The sequence below is a fragment of the Hibiscus syriacus genome, unplaced genomic scaffold, assembly GCF_006381635.1.
Source record: "Hibiscus syriacus cultivar Baekdansim isolate YM2019G1 unplaced genomic scaffold, ASM638163v2 tig00000218_pilon, whole genome shotgun sequence".
In the NCBI taxonomy this organism is placed as follows: Eukaryota; Viridiplantae; Streptophyta; class Magnoliopsida; order Malvales; family Malvaceae; genus Hibiscus; species Hibiscus syriacus.
In genome coordinates, this window is record NW_024061774.1 from 281900 (window position 1) to 300140 (window position 18241).

The window sequence follows — 18241 nt, forward strand, 5'->3', positions numbered from 1 at the left end:
AGATTTTTTATCATGGATGTTTTAGGTTAACTACGATTTAAGAACATGTTAGAGTTTAGGGGTAAAGAATTGGGGTGTTAAGGTTTATGGTTATGTTAAGTTTGTTCTAATTTGAGTAAATAAGTTTCGAGTTATGGTATAAGATAATGAGATAAAAGTTATTAGAGATGCGATTATTTATGGTAAGGGTCGGTTTGTTCTTAGGTTTAGAGTTCTCACTTCAATGAATAAGGTTAGGGTTATTGCGAAAGATTATGAGACGAAAGTTTATAGGATTGATGAGGAAGTATGAGCATTTATGTATCTTTTACTATCACCTAAGCCCCTTTTGGGTTTAATTGATTTCAAAGTTGTTTAAATGAAGCAATTATTGCTTTGCTACTTTTCAAGCTTAACTATTTGCTTTCCTTATGAGATGCGAGAATGGCTTTTGTTATATTCATCATATTCCCATGTTTTCCCTCTTTGAAAATATGTTTTCAATTGAACCATTCACGCATATATTCTGTTTGTTCTGTCTAGAACAGAGATGAAACAAGTCCACACATATCCTAAATTTGTACACTTGCAACCATCCTTGTATTTTGTTAGTATTTATACACTTAAATTATCAGATTCTAGCTAGTTCTTATGTATTCTTCTGATATTTTTGCAAATTTAAATGAAACATCTATAAATGAAATTCAGAAATCTCTAGGCATTGGCTGTGGTTGGTTATATTTAGTGGTGTTAGATCTGGAATACATTATTGATCCATAATTAGTATATAGTCCTTGAAAGAATATGGGTAACAATTTTCATGAAAACAATTTTTATGAGTTCATTTCTTGTTCTTCCTATATATGTTTTTCTCATTCTAGAGATAATCTTATTCAACAGTTGGCACGAAGCACTCACATCTCAATTGCATGGTCATTATTTACTGCGTCCTAGGCTAATCAGATTACTGAAATACCCAATATCCTTCAATTTTCAGGTGTACAGGTAGGTGTGATTGAAAGAATGTTTTTCCATTAATCTATTCTTTCACCATTAATCTATAATATTATAACTTATAATATTAGGTGTTAATAACAACAATTGATCCAGGTGGATGAAAAAAAAAATCAAATTAAAGCCGAAGTAGAAGCGAGGGAAGCAAAGAGAGGAGCAACATATCACGAAAAAGATTAAGAGTTCCAAAATCAACTTCAAGCTATGTGGAAGATGATACAAAGGAATTAAACGCAAAATCAATCATCTTAAGTGATTTTTTAGGTTCATTCTCTGTTTATTCTAGTGAACAATGTTGAAGTACATTACATTTCACTTTAATGTTTTTAAATATTGGTTTATTTTAATTATTTAGTTCTACTTCATTCGTGTCGTAATTAAATTTTAAGCTTATTGTTATTGGATAATACTACATGATATTAAATTTGGGTAATGCAGAGCAGAAGAAGATGTATGTTGAATTGATTAATATTAGTAGCGTTTGTAAAATAAATGCCATTAGAAGGAACATAAGAAATCTTTGGCGTGCTCGAAGAGAATAATCCATGGGTTTATCTTGGACTTCTGCTTGTAGTGGGGAGGAACAAATCGAAGGTGTTTGGGTTCGTTAAGGACATAATGAACAAGAGGATTAACAGTTGGACAAAGAACCTCCTCTCCTATAAGGGACTTGAGATCTTCTTCAAATCGGTGGCTCAAGCGTTGCCGACGTACGCTATGTCAAATTACCTCCTTTTGGAAGGGGTGATTGATGCCAACACGTTAAGCATTCAGGCGTATTGGTGGTCGAGAAAAAAAGAAGAGAGGGTGAGCTTTTAGTCATTTGGGATAACATTTGTAATACCCTAATCCAATCCGATCCGAAGATCCATGAATTACGATGTCACACGGGACCACTGAAATGGCTAACACAAAAATTTCTTTTAAAATGTATGTAAAACATTTCGTAAAATCTATCTCAAATAAAAATAAAGTAAAACATCATAAATAAAGTTTACAAAATGTGGGGAGCTCTTAAATCATCCAGAATAAAAACACTGAGTTTAAAACCAAAAATAGAGTTACGTTTGAATATATAAGGTTTTACAATAATACATGCCCTCTAATACAAATCAAGACGTACTTACTGAGCTGGAATATCTGGTTACGATAACGCTCCCAAACTGATCATCTAGGAACCTACGCACAAAAACATATTCTATATGTTGAGCTTACGAGCTCATTGCCACACTAATAACTATAATGTACTACATGCATTCACTAAATGAGCTGACTAGTGGCTTAGGCATGAATACATGCAATATACTAATATAAACTCTTGAGTAGTCATCATAGTGTGACTGAGAGTTTTGTATCTTGAAGCTCACACACCCCTCTAGCCTTTCTGAAATACCCTCGAGTATTTGGGTGAGATCCATAGCTGCATCGGAAACATACACCCATCAACTTACACCGTGGAGTCTTGGGGAATTTGTGCCCAGTTGGCTAATAAATTTCCTTGGCACTGACTGAATATCCAACTGACTGTCGTGTTCTGCTAAAGAGACACGGGTGTCCTGGTTGTTTCTCGAGTGTCTAACAAGACTAGTTTTATGTAATCTTAGCTGTTATTATTTCTAATTGTTTTGATATTACTTAATGTTCTCACTTGTAGTTTTATCTCTTGATATTTTGATGTTGTTGAGCCCCTCAAGTCAAATCCCTCATTCATTGGATTATTTATCTAAAACTGTACGTTGGTACCGATACTGACCCTTCAGTATCGATATTGGCCCCTGAGTATCGATACCTACCTTCTGATATTGATACCTGCTTACTATTGTATATTGATGGGGAAAGGAAATATCGATACTCCTGGCTAAACATCGATACTCCGGTACTGGGTATCAATACCAGCCTGAGTATTGATACCAAAGTTAGGTTCGATGTTTTGAAAAATACCTCGGTATCGATACCCCTATTAGGAGTATCAATACTCTACCCTGGATATCCTTACTCCCTTGAGTACCAATACAAAAAATGACTACTGGAATTTGATTTGTGCCCTCGGTATCGATACCACCATGTGGGTATCAAAATTAGACCTATAGTATCAATACTCCCTTCCCAAAACTCTACTATTTTTACCCCAAAGGCCCTATTGAGGTTTCCAACAATTATTTAAATCTTATGTATGATTTAAGGGATCATAAAAAGGGCTTTTTTAACATGCTAAACATCAAAATATGCAAGCTACCATGAACATGCTTCATAACTCATACAACCTACCAAAGCACACTTAATGATCTACATAGGTAAAGTTGAATTAGAAGTGTGTAACCTTGGATTTCTAAGCTACTGGAAACACCTCAAAGTCACCCAAGAACAAGCTTTTCCTTTTCTCTAGCTTTGGAGCTTTCTCCAACTTCCCTCACTAGGAAAGAATCAAACATAAGGGTTACTAACTGAAATTAGAGGTTGAGAAGGGTTTAAGAACACTTCCTAAGACTAGAAATATAAGAAAACGTATTTAATCCTTTGAGTTCCTAAAACCCCCATAAAACTCATTTATGAATACCATGCCAAAACTTGTAAGAGTGGACTTGAATTGAAGCTTGGAAAGAGAGGATTGAATTTCTTGCCTTTAGGATCTAAACAAAGCTGACTAGTTCACCAAGGTATCACCTTTAGCTATCCAACATAAAGGAAGAAAGAAAAGAGAAGATGAAAGCTTGGGAGAAGAAGATAACTAATATGAAGAAAAAAGAAGTCTGCTACGTGACCTCACCCACAATTAAACAAAATTAGCCTTTCATAAAGAAAATGGGTGAATTGTACTCTTGGTCCTTCAAGTTTTAGTCAACTCTAAAAAATCACATAATTATCAATTGTTGGGCTCAACCCAAGCCCAATTCACTTTAATTTGGGTCAAGGCTTCCTATAGACTAAGAAATTTATTCAGAGGCCTACTAGGGTTAACCCGAAACTACTAATTTAGAATTTGGGGCGTTACAACATTGTCAGGCTAAAAGAGATGGCGGTTTGTGCTTCAGAGATCTAAAGTTGTTTAATTTTGCACTTATAGGTAACTAAGTTTTGAGAATGATTGATAACCCTTCGTCTATACTTTTCCAATTTTTTAAGGCAAAATATTTCCCCCAATCAACTTTCTTGGTGGCTAAGCTTGGTGATAGACCCTCCTATGCTTGAAGCAGCATCTACAAGGAGATAGAAGAACTTAAAGACATTTATTTCTAGATGATTAGATTTGATAGAGAAACTCGTATCCACAAAGATAGATGGGGTGGTGATAAGGCGGTGTAATTCTCAACCCATTATCTTGACAATCCAAACAACCCTTTGCTTCGCAAAGAGTTTATGATTCATGGGCAATCTAGATGGGATTCCAGAAAAGTCAGAGCCGAGTTCCATGAAGATGACGTGAATCTTATCCTCAAGTCCTTCATCTCCCCCATTAGAAAAGACCTCCTCATTTGGGAACACCACAACTCCGGCTATTCTTAGCAAAGTAGGGGCACAAGTGGTTATTAATACGAAAGGGAACTGCGAGAGCTCACTCCTTTATATGGACACGGATACACAAATTCCCTACTTTGGCAAAAGTTTAAATCTTTGGATGGAGAATATGCCATAATGCATTGCCAACAGGGGAGAAACTAGTTGCAACAAGAATAGGAAATGCCTTATGCCCTGTTTGCAACCAAGAGGTGGAAACGACTCTTCACGCGCTCAAGAACCGCTCCTAGTCCAAATTAGTGCTGTATTTTTTTTCTGGTCTTGAGCTGATGGAGTGGCAGGAAACCAGGGGGAAAGATTTGCTGGAAAATATTTCTTCAACCTTGGAGATGACAGGTGTCGCCAAGCTGGTTACTTTGCTATGGTCCAATTGTTACAAAAGGAATAAATAGGTACACGATCGAGAGTTTCAAACTGATCGAGATGTTGTCCTCAAGGCATGGGAATTAGCTGCTGAAGTGGACAAAGTGAACGAATGAGTAGGATTGATTGGAAACTATGGCAACATCCGCCCCCCGACTGCATTAAGATAAATGTTGATGGAACTTACCCAGACTACAATGGAGAAGCTGTCATTGGAGTGATGGCTCGCGACATGTATAGAATGGTCATTGGAGGTTTTGCCTCTAAACTTGAGCAAGCACACTCACCTAAATTAACTGAAGCAGCTACATTTGTGCAAGGATTTAGGTTGGCCATCGAGAATGATTCGGCTCAGGTGATAATCGACGGGGACGCACGTTCAGTCATCAATCGTTTGGACAAGAGGCAGAATGATCACTCAGCAGTAGGTTCGTTTCTCATAGAGGCTCTGTTACGGAAGACGTCTATCGGATAGAGCAAAATCGCAACTGATAATTTGAGAAAATAAAAATGAAGATAAAAGAGACACAAAATTTACGTGGAAAACCCCTAAAAATTTAGGGTAAAAACCACGGGCAACGGTAGAAGAATTTCACTATGAGAAAATAGGAATTACAACCTCTCTCGATCTACCAAGGAGAAAACAATGATAATTATCTCTAGATAAAAAGGAGAAAACAACTCTCAAGAAACTCTCTAAAATCTCTCTAGTATTGGAAGAAAGCTAGAATGCTTTGGGATGGTTTTGAAGCTAAATGAGCTAGGGTATTTATAGTTGAAACTTAAGGACTAATCTTATAAATACCCTAAAGTTTAGTGACTAAAGTTTATAATTTACCCATTTAATTTTCAAACATTATTGCACCTAATTTTGACATTGTTGCACCTAATTTTGACATTACAATATTAGGTGCCTAACTTGAACCAATTTTCTGCCGCCCAAGCTTTGACATTTCAACAATCTCCCACTTGAAGATTTGATTGGAACAATCATATCTTCACACCATTGTTTCTACCTTGTACCATCATGTTGCTTACGTCTCTCACAGGCCACAAGAGGATCGACACCAGGTAAATTTATCAGCGTTGATCGCCTTCGTCATGAAATCTGCTATGTTGTCTTTGGTATGGATCTTCTGTATATCTACTGTCCCTTCTTCCACCTTTTCACGAATGAAATGATACTGAACTCGTATGTATTTTGTCCTTGAATGAAATGCTGGATTCCTTGCTAGATGCAAGGCGCTTTGACTGTCACAAAATAGAGAGACATACTCTTGATTGTGCCCAAGCTCCTCCAATAACATCTTCAACCAAATTGCTTCTTTACTGGCTTGTGTAGCTGCTACATATTCTGCTTCTGTTGTTGACGTAGCCACAACTGACTACAATTTTGAAACCCAGCTTACAGCTCCACCAGCAACTTTGAACACATATCATGTAGTAGATTTGCTTTTATCCAAATCCCCTGCATAGTCAGAATCTACATACCCATTGATTAGTAAGTTTGATCCTTCGTAACATAATGCAACATTTGAGGTCCCTTTGATGTATCTCAGGATCCTCTTTACTGTATTCCAATGCTCTTTGCCTGGATTCGCCATGTACCGACTAACCACTCCCACTGCTTGTGTAATGTCTGGTCTTATGCATATCATAGCGAACATTAAACTTCCCACTGCTGATGCATACGGTACTCGAGACATCTCCATCCTCTCTTATTCACTGCTAGGACTCATACTGGAGGATAATTTGAAGTTAATAGGAAGAGGGGTAGAAATTGGCTTACAATCTTGCATGCTAAATCGTGACAATATTTTCTTCAAGTAATTCTTTTGTGAAAGCCAAATCTTCATATTACTTCTGTCTCGGTGAATTTGCATCCATAGAATCTTGTTTGCTGATCCCAAGTCCTTCATTTCAAATTCCCTAGCCAGTTGTGCCTTCAATTCTTCAATATGATCTTTGTTGGGTCCTGCAACCAACATGTCATCCACATACAACAGTAATATAACAAAATCGTTATCACCAGACCTTTTGAAATAGGCACAAGGGTCTGCATTAAGTCTGTTGTATCCAAGGCACATAATGAAGGAATCAAATCTCTTATACCAACACCTCGGTGCCTGCTTTAGACCGTACAGAGATTTGTTCAACCTGCAAACCAAGTTCTTCTTTTCATCTTCTTCAAAACCTTCAGGTTGGAGCATATAAATCTCTTCTTCATGATTTCCATGAAGAAAAGCTGTTTTAACATCTAGTTGCTCTAGATGTAAGTTTAATGTAGCACACATTGCCAAAACTACTTGAACTGTTGTTAGTCGAACTACAGGAAAAAATATTTCATTGAAATCAATACCTTCTTTTTGAGCATATCCTTTGACCACCAGTCTTGCACGATACCTCTCAACTTGATCGTCACCATTTCGCTTGATTTTGAAGACCCATTTGTTACCAATTGGCTTCCTTCCTTGTGGTAGTGGCACAAGGTCCCATGTATTATTTTTATGAAGGGCTTCGATTTCTTCTTGCATCGTCATCATCCACAGTGAAGCATCTGAGCTGTTTATTGCCTCATGGTATGTTGATGGCTCACCGTCCTCTGTTAAAAGGCAGTATGCAATATTACCTTCTATAACATAATATGAGTGCCAATTGGGACGTCTTCTCACACGATCTGATTGACGAGTTGTTGGAGCTTCAGAACTCTCTGGTTCTTGTTCATCATGTGATGGTTCTGCTTCAGAAGAATCTCCTTCTTCAAATTCTTTTTCCACATGTATCTGAGTAGTCTCTGACTTTTCAGCGCTATCATCATCTTCTTTTCTTTGTAGTTTATCTTCTACAAAGATAACATCTCTACTAATGATCACTTTGCAGGCAGTGGGATCCCACAAGCGATACCCCTTTACTCCATCAGCATACCCCAAGAATTTGCATTTTCTGGATTTTGGATCCAACTTTGAAATTTCTTGGGAGTTGTACATCACGTACACTATACTTCCAAATATATGGAGGTTTGAATAATCAGTTGGTTTTCCAGTCCACATCTCAATTAGTGTCTTCAGCTCTATTGCAGTTGATGGAGCTTGATTCACCAAATAACAGGCGGTATTGACTGCTTCTGCCCATAATGATTTTTCTAGGCCTGCATCCCTCAACATTGCTCTTGTTCTTTCTAACAAGGTTCTGTTCATCCGCTCTGCCACTCCATTTTGTTGAGGAGTGTTCGCCACTGTGAATTGTCTTTTGATGCCTTCTTTCCTGCAAAAGTCATCAAATTCTTCACTTGTGTATTCTCCTCCATTATCTGTTCTGAAACACTTGATTTTATTTCCAGAATCAAGTTCCACCCGCGCTTTGAAGTTTTTGAAAGTTGAAAACACATATGACTTCTTCTTAATAGGGTGCACCCAACATCTCCTGGAGTAGTCATCAATAAATGAGTCAAAGTATTTTGCTCCACCTAGGGACGTTACTGGTGCTTGCCATACGTCAGAGTGAACCAATTCTAGAACACTTTTGCCTCTAGAATTTGATGTGTTGAATTTCAACCGGTGCTGCTTACTTGTTATGCAATGCTCACACAAAGGAAGTGATACCTGATGAGGGTTCAGAATCGTTAATATCTGTTCGTTATTTCTTCGATTTTGTGAAGTTATTGCTGCTGATTTGGTTGTGTTATGTCTATTTTCGTGCAGGTCCTTACTTTCCAGAATTGGTGATAAAACGGGCGAATTCTGCATTTTTTTTATTATTTGGTCACGGCTGGAGACATGGGCACGACTCTGGGCACGACACGGTCTGACATGGCAGTTTCTAGAAGGTCCAGTCAGCGGCGGTTTCTAGGAGACTTCGTCTGCACGCCTTCTGGAAGATTGACGAGCAGAGTTGCATTAGGAGACTAGTTTAAGTTTGAATTTAAATTTAAAAACAATTATCTTTTGTATTATTTTATTATTTTCTTTGTTTATCCTTTAGGCTTTGAGAGTCTATAAATACCCACTTGGGGTAAGCCTAAACGGATCATTCAGAATACATTCTTCTTTTCTCTCTAGTTTTTATAAAAGTTTTCTCTTTTCCTTTTCAAGTTCTTTTTATTTTTGTTTATTTTCAAGTTTTATTTTTATGCTAAGTATGACTTTTGTCATGCTTAGCTAAATTTTTCATAAGCCGAGAGCTGTCGCGATGACTCAATTCCAACGGGAGAATTGAAACGGTCCCTTAATATCTTCAGAATCTCTCTATTAATCTCTGCGCTTATTTTTCAAAATTAAAACAGTTTTCAAAATCGAAGATTGACTTTGGTCAAGAAGTTGTTGCGATTAAACGTGTGGGAGAAAGATTCGGCTTATAGAAAAGAAATCGACTTCCTGGGAACACACTTGGCGAGATAGCTTCGCCAAGAGGGAATTGAGATCGGAATTGACGGTTATAGAAACAACAATCCGAGTCGGTCGCCACGAACTTAAACGGTATTTAATCTACGACAATAGATGTTGTTAGAATCAACTACCGAAGCCGGAATCAAAGATTACCTTGGGTATTCGGTATACAAGATAGAGTCACAAGGATAGCCCTTGTAGACAAAGTAACCGACGTGAATCCCGAAGAGAAAATCTTATTCGATGATCTAAAGGAAATTGAATCAAAGCGAAACTTGAGGCTACTTTTACCGTATTTATTCATAATCTTCATCTTCTTATTTTTACTTTAATTACTTTTATTTAATCACTTTATTATCTTTTACTAAAATCCCCCCATTTTTACTGTTTCACGCCTGGCATAAATAATTCAGACAAAAATTTATAATTTTCTAAGTCCCTGTGGATTCGACCCTACTTCTCTACGCTATGAATTTTCCTTTAATTATTATCCGAGATGAAGGAATTTATTTTGACATCAAAACGACAGTTGTCAAATTGGCGCCGTTGCAGGGGACTTCGCCAAAGTTACTAATTTTTGTTTATTTTTTATTTATGACCAGGACTAATCCGGGCACATTAGTGGAGTACAACCCGGAGATCGAAGTTGAAGCTAGGAGACTCCACGCACAGACATTTCGGGAAAGAAGGAGACAACAATTAGATCCAGAAGAAAGATCAAATTCAGGTAATACAAATCCGATGGCCGAACCTACTATTCGGGAGTTAGCCGCGGCACCCACTGAACAAGGACCTATGTGCATTAATTTTCCCCAAGGCGAAACTCCATACCAGTTGAAAACTGGCGTTATTCATCTCCTCCCTATATTCCGCGGATTGCCAAACGAGGATCCACACAAACATCTCAAAGAATTTCACATGGTTTGCTCTAGCATGACACCACAGGGAGTAACCGAGGACTAAATAAAACTTAGAGCTTTCCCTTTTTCCTTAGCCGACTCCGCTAAGGAGTGGTTATTTTATCTTCCTCCTAATTCTGTTACTACATGGGCTAATATGACTCGTCTTTTTCTTGACAGGTTTTTCCCTGCAGCAAAAGTAAGTGAACTACGAAGGAGAATACTTGGAATCAAGCAACTTGATGGAGAGTCGCTCTACGACTACTGGGAGCGGTTTAAGAAGTTGTGTTCTAGTTGCCCACAACATGGGCTAACCGAACAAACATTCATTCAATACTTCTATGAAGGATTATCTCCCCTGGAAATGAAGATGATCAATGCTGCTAGCGGTGGAGCCTTGGTGAATATAACTCCTACCGAGGCTAGAGACTTAATATCGACGATGGCTACAAATTCCCAACAGTTCCGCGCAAATAATGAACCTTCTCGAAGGGTTCATGAGATAAGTTCATCTTCATTGGAAAGTAAAATAGATAAGTTAACTGAAGTCGTAAACTCTCTTGTTGCAGGAAAGACAGGACAAAACCGATTATGTGGAATATGTGCACTACCTGATCATCCAACAGACGGTTATCCACTGATTCAAGACGATGCAACAGCTCAAGTCAACGTAGTCGGAAACTTCCCGGGACCTCCCCAAAAAGCTTATAATCCTTACGGTAATACATACAACCCAGCATGGAGGGATCACCCGAACTTCAGTTATGCGCAGAACCCGAGACCGAATCAAGGCTATCAAGCGAGACCTTCACCACAACAACAGCCGCAGAAGACATCACTAGAATCGATTGTCGAAAGGTTAGCACTATACCAAGAGAAATTCCAGACCCAAACTGAAGCCCACTTCCAAGAGATGGACAAGCAATTGAGCCAACTGGCTCAAACCGTGGGGAGATTAGAGTCACAAGGTAAACTTCCGTCTCAAACTGAAGTGAATCCGAGGGAAAACGTTAGCGCCATCACCCTTCGGAGTGGTACAGTAGTAGCGCCACCTATCCCATCGGACCAAGCAGTCCAAAAAGAAAAGAAGACCAATGACGCAAGATCCCAGAATAAGAATGAAGAAGAACAATTGGATGATCCGAAGCCATCTCCCTACGACGTGCCACCACCTTTTCCATCAAGGTTAGTTAAAAAGGATAAAAAAAGCTGAGGAAAAGGAAATATTAGACATACTTCGGAAGGTGGAAGTTAACATACCTCTCCTCGAAGTTATCCGGAAAGTTCCAAGGTATTGCCGGTTTCTGAAGGATCTCTGTATGACTAAAAGGAAGCTTACCGGGGGTCGAGAAAGTGGATTTAGGCGCGAACGTCTCAGCAGTTTTCCAATGACCGTTTCCATCGAAGTATAAAGACCAAGGTATGTTTTCAATACCTTGTAAAATTGGTGAGGTTAAGATCAAGCGAGTTATGTGCGATCTAGGTGCCTCTATCAATGTAATGCCCCTCTCCGTCTATAATTTAATTTCCACCAAGCCTTTGAAAGAGATGAGAGTTACACTTCAGCTAGCCGACAAATCAATTATTTATCCTGAAGGACTCATAGAAAATGTTCTAGTGGAGGTAGAAAACTTAATTTTCCCTGCTGATTTTTATGTGATTGATATGGAAAATGATCGTAGCAACTTTGGTTCTGAAATCCTCCTCGGTCGTCCTTTTCTAAGGACGGCAAATGCAAAAATTGATGTTCGAAGCGGTATTCTTACTATGGAGTTTGACGGTGAGATCTTAAAATTTGATGTTTATAAAGCAATGAGATATCCGGATAACATTCATAGTATTAATTTTGTTGGCATTTTTGAACTTGTTGATGATGAATCTAACTTTGTTGATGATTTATGCAAGGAATCGGATGATAAAAAAAAACGACATAAGGGAGTTGAAAAATATTTTAGTTGTTGATTCAAATTTGATCTCAACTCCTTTAAAAACTAAAGATTTACATTCCTTTTTGCAGGCATCAAAAATTAAGTCGAAATCATCAAGGAGTCGTTTGAAGAAATCATTTTTTGGTAAAAAAGATGTTTTGACGGCCATTCTTCTGGACAAGATTTTAAAATTGGGAAATATCCGAAGAAATCTTTGTGAGAATTTTCAAATTTCTCATAAGGAATTTATTAGTTGGAAAAAGCGAATGAAGTGGAAGTATCTGTCACGGAACCTGTAGACTGAATCAGGTCGTCGAGCTAATGACGTTAAACAAAAGCGCTTCATGGGAGGCAACCCATTGTTTTCAATTCCACTATATTTTTTACTTTTTATTTTTATTCATTCAAGCATGTTTAATTTAATTTTTATTTTTTATTTTTATTTTGCAGGAACCAAATATTTTTTCAAACTTAAACGGCGAGAAATTACGGAATTATGATTCGAACAGTGTTAATTTCAGAGTCCATTGAGCAGTACACGATCGAATTGAGCAGAAAAAAAGAGCCTCAAGTCGTGCGCACCGTTTAACTAAACGACGCACGTTAGCAAAACCCATAGAAGGGCCGGCGCACGTTAGCAAACCCCATTTTTTTTTCTTTCCCCCTTTTTGTTATCTTCTGCCGCCCACCTTATCCCCTTCCCTCTTTTATCTTACTTTGACCATGGACCCCACCTTATCGTTTTCAATCACCTTTTCAATTTTTAAGTATACCTTTTTCTAAATTATAGAAAAACCAAAAATCCTCATTTACTCCCAACTCTAAAACCCACGGCAAGAACCAATTTTAAACCAAATTCAACCAAAATTCCAACCATCTTCATCTTCTCAAACCCGATCGCTCATTCCCCAAAAAGCACGAGACCATCATCCTTTCTTCCTCTCCTCACCGTCGCCCTTGGTAACGTGTTTTCAACCTCTCCACTCACAATGGTACGCACAATCGGGGGATGTAGATACTGGTTTTCCACCGACAATATGATGTTTCCAGTACCTCCCACCATGGTCGCGGTCGACATTAAATCCGGGGAGTTCTCTGTTCTTTCTCTTGCACTTTAATTTTTTTTGTTTTGAGGCAAAACGCTTTAAGTGAGGGGGAGTAGAGTGTTGGTTGTATTTCCCTTTGTTTATTTTTATGCTTTGAATCTAGTATGTGTTAGTTGAATTGGTCGGAAATTTCATTGATTGTCTTTGTCTTGGTGAAAATTTTTGGAATGCTATGCTTGTTTGGGAACACATGATTATTTAGGTTATGATATTCTTGATAATGGATAGCTTGGATTGTGATAAGTTGGTAATTTTTTGTGATATTCCATGATTTTTTTGGTTGAAATGTGATTAGCTCAATGCATGAAAACAATTTGGTGAGATTTGAGCCTTTACGAGCATATCATTTTCGCTCTCATTTTGTTTGATTGAGTGTGTCGAATTTGACATTGGCATTCTAGAATCTGCATGTTAAATACTGTCGAGATTACACATGAACATGATGCTTAAAAATGATTTGGGCACCTTAGGATTAACCATTCCGTTTCCCCACTAAATAGCCTACCCATGCATATTTTCCCTTAGTTAACCACTTTTGAGCCTATTTCCATTTCTTTGTTTCCACCATATTCATAAACCCGAGCCTTTTTATTTTATCCCTCTTTTCTACCTTTTTCAGGGCAAGTGAATAATTTTACCATTGTATTCTCCATCACAAAAAAATGTTGAAAAAAATAGCAGTTCGAAAAAGAAAAAAAAACTGTTCGAAAAAAAAGACATGAAAGAAAAAATGGAAAACAAAACAACAAAAGTGTGAAAAAGAAAAAATGCATTTCGACGAGAAAATTGTTGTTTGATATGTCGTCTTTTTATCTTGTTGTGTTTAATGTTTTGATGGAGTTGAGATTATTATTTGTTAGTTCCTTGCCTTGAATTTTAGCCATATATTTAGCCTTTTCCCCACCTTTACCTAAGCCACGTTACAACCAATAAAAGACCCTTTGATTTATGCATCTTGTTCTTATTAGTAGCGAAGATTTGATTTACTTGCAGGCTTATGGTAATATCGTGTCGATTCTGACATTGAGCGTTTCTTTACCCCAAACACATTGAGTGATTTGAGTGAATCCCGATAAGGTATTGAGTTATGAGCATTGAGATTTATGAATGAATGGATATTACAATTGCACTTGACTTGTTTCAATTGGTGATGTTCAGTTGATTGATTTCTTGACTTCAATAATTATTGTGGTCTCTACCTTACTTCCTTGAATATGAAACTTGACAAAGAACGTTTAATGAAGTTTTTGACTGATTTGGTTAACCATACTTGAGGACAAGCATGAGATAAGTGAGGGGGAATTTGATGAGTGTTGAGAATCGTTAATATCTGTTCGTTATTTCTTCGATTTTGTGAAGTTATTGCTGCTGATTTGGTTGTGTTATGTCTATTTTCGTGCAGGTCCTTACTTTCCAGAATTGGTGATAAAACGGGCGAATTCTGCATTTTTTTTATTATTTGGTCACGGCTGGAGACATGGGCACGACTCTGGGCACGACGTTGTCTGACATGGCAGTTTCTAGAAGGTCCAGTCAGCGGCGGTTTCTAGGAGACTTCGTCTGCACGCCTTTTAGAAGATTGACGAGCAGAGTTGCATTAGGAGACTAGTTTAAGTTTGAATTTAAATTTAAAAACAATTATCTTTTGTATTATTTTATTATTTTCTTTGTTTATCCTTTAGGCTTTGAGAGGCTATAAATACCCACTTGGGGTAAGCCTAAACGAATCATTCAGAATACATTCTTCTTTTCTCTCTAGTTTTTATAAAAGTTTTCTCTTTTCCTTTTCAAGTTCTTTTTATTTTTGTTTATTTTCAAGTTTTATTTTTATGCTAAGTATGACTTTTGTCATGCTTAGCTAAATTTTTCATAAGCAGAGAGTTGTCGCGATGATTCAATTCCAACGGGAGAATTGAAACGGTCCCTTAATATCTTCGGAATCTCTCTCTCAATCTCTGCGTTTATTTTTCAAAATCAAAACAGTTTTCAAAATCGAAGATTGACTTTGGTCAAGAAGTTGTTGCGATTAAACGTGAGGGAGGAAGATTCGGCTTATAGAAAGCAATTCGACTTCTTGGGAACACACTTGACGAGATAGCTTCGCCAAGAGGGAATTGAGATCGGAATTGACGGTTATAGAAACAACAATCCGAGTCGGTCGCCACGAACTTAAACGGTATTTGATCTACGACAATAGATGTTGTTAGAATCAACTACCGAAGCCGGAATCAAAGATTGCCTTGGGTATTCGGTATACAAGATAGAATCACAAGGATAGCCCTTGTAGACAAAGTAACCGACGTGAATCCCGAAGAGAAAATCTTATTTGATGATCTAAAGGAAATTGAATCAAAGCGAAGCTTGAGGCTACTTTTACCGTATTTATTCACAATCTTCATCTTCTTATTTTTACTTTAATTACTTTTATTTAATCACTTTATTATCTTTTACTAAAATCCCCCCATTTTTACTGTTTCACGCCTGGCATAAATAATTCAGACAGAAATTTATAATTTTCTAAGTCCCTGTGGATTCGACCCTACTTCTCTACGCTACGAATTTTCCTTTAATTATTATCCGAGAAGAAGGAATTTATTTTGACATCAAAACAACAGTTGTCAATACCTTTGTTAAGCCTGGAAGTAGTTTTTGCTCCACAAGGACTTTCATTCCTTGTTCTGACATATGTCCAAGTTTCTGATGCCATAACATTGCCGAATCTGAACTACATGAGGCAACAGAGGCTTCTGCTTCTACCAAACTCTCTCCCTTCAGCATGTACAAGTTTGCAGCTATTTTTTCGTCTTTTAGCACCACAAGCGCTCCACGGAACACCTTCATAATTCCTTTCCGTGTTTCAATCTTGCTTGCATTATTATCCAACAATCCGTAGGATAATAAATTTTTCTTCAGACCTTTCACGTGCCACACATCTCGAACAACTTTAATTGTTCCATCATACATCTTCAATTTGATGGTTCCCACGCCAACGATCTCTAAGGCATGATCATTGCAACTATACATAGATCCTCCTGAGACAGGTTCATAATGATGGAACCATTCTCTTCTTGAGGTCATGTGATATGTTGCTCCCGAATCAATGAGCCATATATCTGCAAATCGTTTTCTTCCTTCCATGGTGGTTGACGTTTCACAGCATAGAGCATCTCTATCATCTGAAGTGTTTGCGGTATTGCCTTGTGGATTAGAGTTTTTATTTAGACTCCAATAATCCTTCTTCAAGTGACCCTTTTTTCCACAGTTGTAACACTTTAAATTCTTCTTGCTTCTCGACTTCGATCTACCATGTTTGTGACTGCTACTTTGGCCACGTTCTGTTGATCTCCCTCTCATCGTTGTCATCGTTGTCAATGCTTCTGCTTGTTGCAGATTTACTTGTCTGTCTTCCTTGTTCTTGCGCCGATTTTCTTCTTATAGAACAACAGCTGCAACGTCATCGAAGACTAGACTGGTAACATTACTGTTTGTCAAGTTGATGATGAGTTGATCATATGAATCCAGTAGACTTTGAAGTAGAAGTTCAGCACGTTCTTGTTCTCCTATTTTACAGCTTAAGGATGTAAGCTGAGAAAATAAAGTGTTCAGTGTATTTAAGTGCTCCGTCACTGAAGTAGATTCTGGCATACGGAGAGTGTACAATTTTCTCTTAAGGAAAATTTTATTGTGCAACGATGTGGCCTCGTACAGTTTGGTGAGATGATCCCATATCTCCTTAGCTGTCTTCTTCTCCTCGATACTTGACAATACTTCATCTGCTAATGCTAGATGAAAGTTTGCCATAGCATTTCCGTCCATTTCGATCCATTTGTTGTCGTCTGTGAAATCTACTAGCCTTTCGCTGATAGATGCTAGACAACCGTCTTTCCTCAGGATGGCCTTCATCTTCAATTTCCACAATGAGAAATTTCTCCCATTGAACTTTTCAATATCAAATTTCGTTGCCATTGCTTCGTTTACGGATAGCTCCCACTATTTCACTATCGTGAATAGTTATCTGGAACCTTCAAAGAATGGGTAATAACTTCTTACTTTCTTATGTTGGAGGATCCACCTTTTGGTGGCAACCACAAAGACAATAAGCAGATATTACACACTCTAATCTAGCTCTGATACCAATTGTTGCGGAATACGGCTATCGGATAGAGCAAAATCGCAACTGATAATTTGAGAAAATAAAAATGAAGATAAAAGAGACACAAAATTTATGTGGAAAACCTAAAAATTTAGGGTAAAAACCACGGGCAACGGTAGACGAATTTCACTATGAGAAAATATGAATTACAACCTCTCTCGATCTACCAAGGAGAAAACAATGATAATTATCTCTAGATAAAAAGGAGAAAACAACTCTCAAGAAACTCTCTAAAATCTCTCTAGTATTGGAAGAAAGCTAGAATGCTTTGGGATGATTTTGAAGCTAAATGAGCTAGGGTATTTATAGTTGAAACTTAAGGACTAATCTTATAAATACCCTAAAGTTTAGTGACTAAAGTTTATAATTTACCCATTTAATTTTCAAACATTATTGCACCTAATTTTAACATTGTTGCACCTAATTTTGACATTGCAATATTAGGTGCCTAACTTGAACCAATTTTCTGCCGCCCAAGCTTTGACATTTCAACAGGCTCGTGATGCTCTTGATAGACAAGCAATTTAATATGTTGTATACGCCGCGTGAGGCGAATAAGGTTGCTCATTCACTAACTAAATAGGCATTGTGAGGACCAACCCGTTTTGGTTCTATCATGACGAACCGGATTGTATTAAATAAGATGTAATGCTTGATGCTATTGACATTTGAATGAAATCAGAGTTAGGGGCTGTTTGGTTTTTGCTAAATGGAATCATTCAGCGCTGAATGCTGAACCGTTCAGCATTCAGCGTGTTTGGTTCTCACCTCTGAATAAAGACTGTGCTGAATGATTCAACAAAATACTACTGAATGATTTAGTATTAAAGTACATTCTGAATGATTCGGAACCATTATCAAACATCATGTCACATTCAGAGCTAATTCATACAGAGCC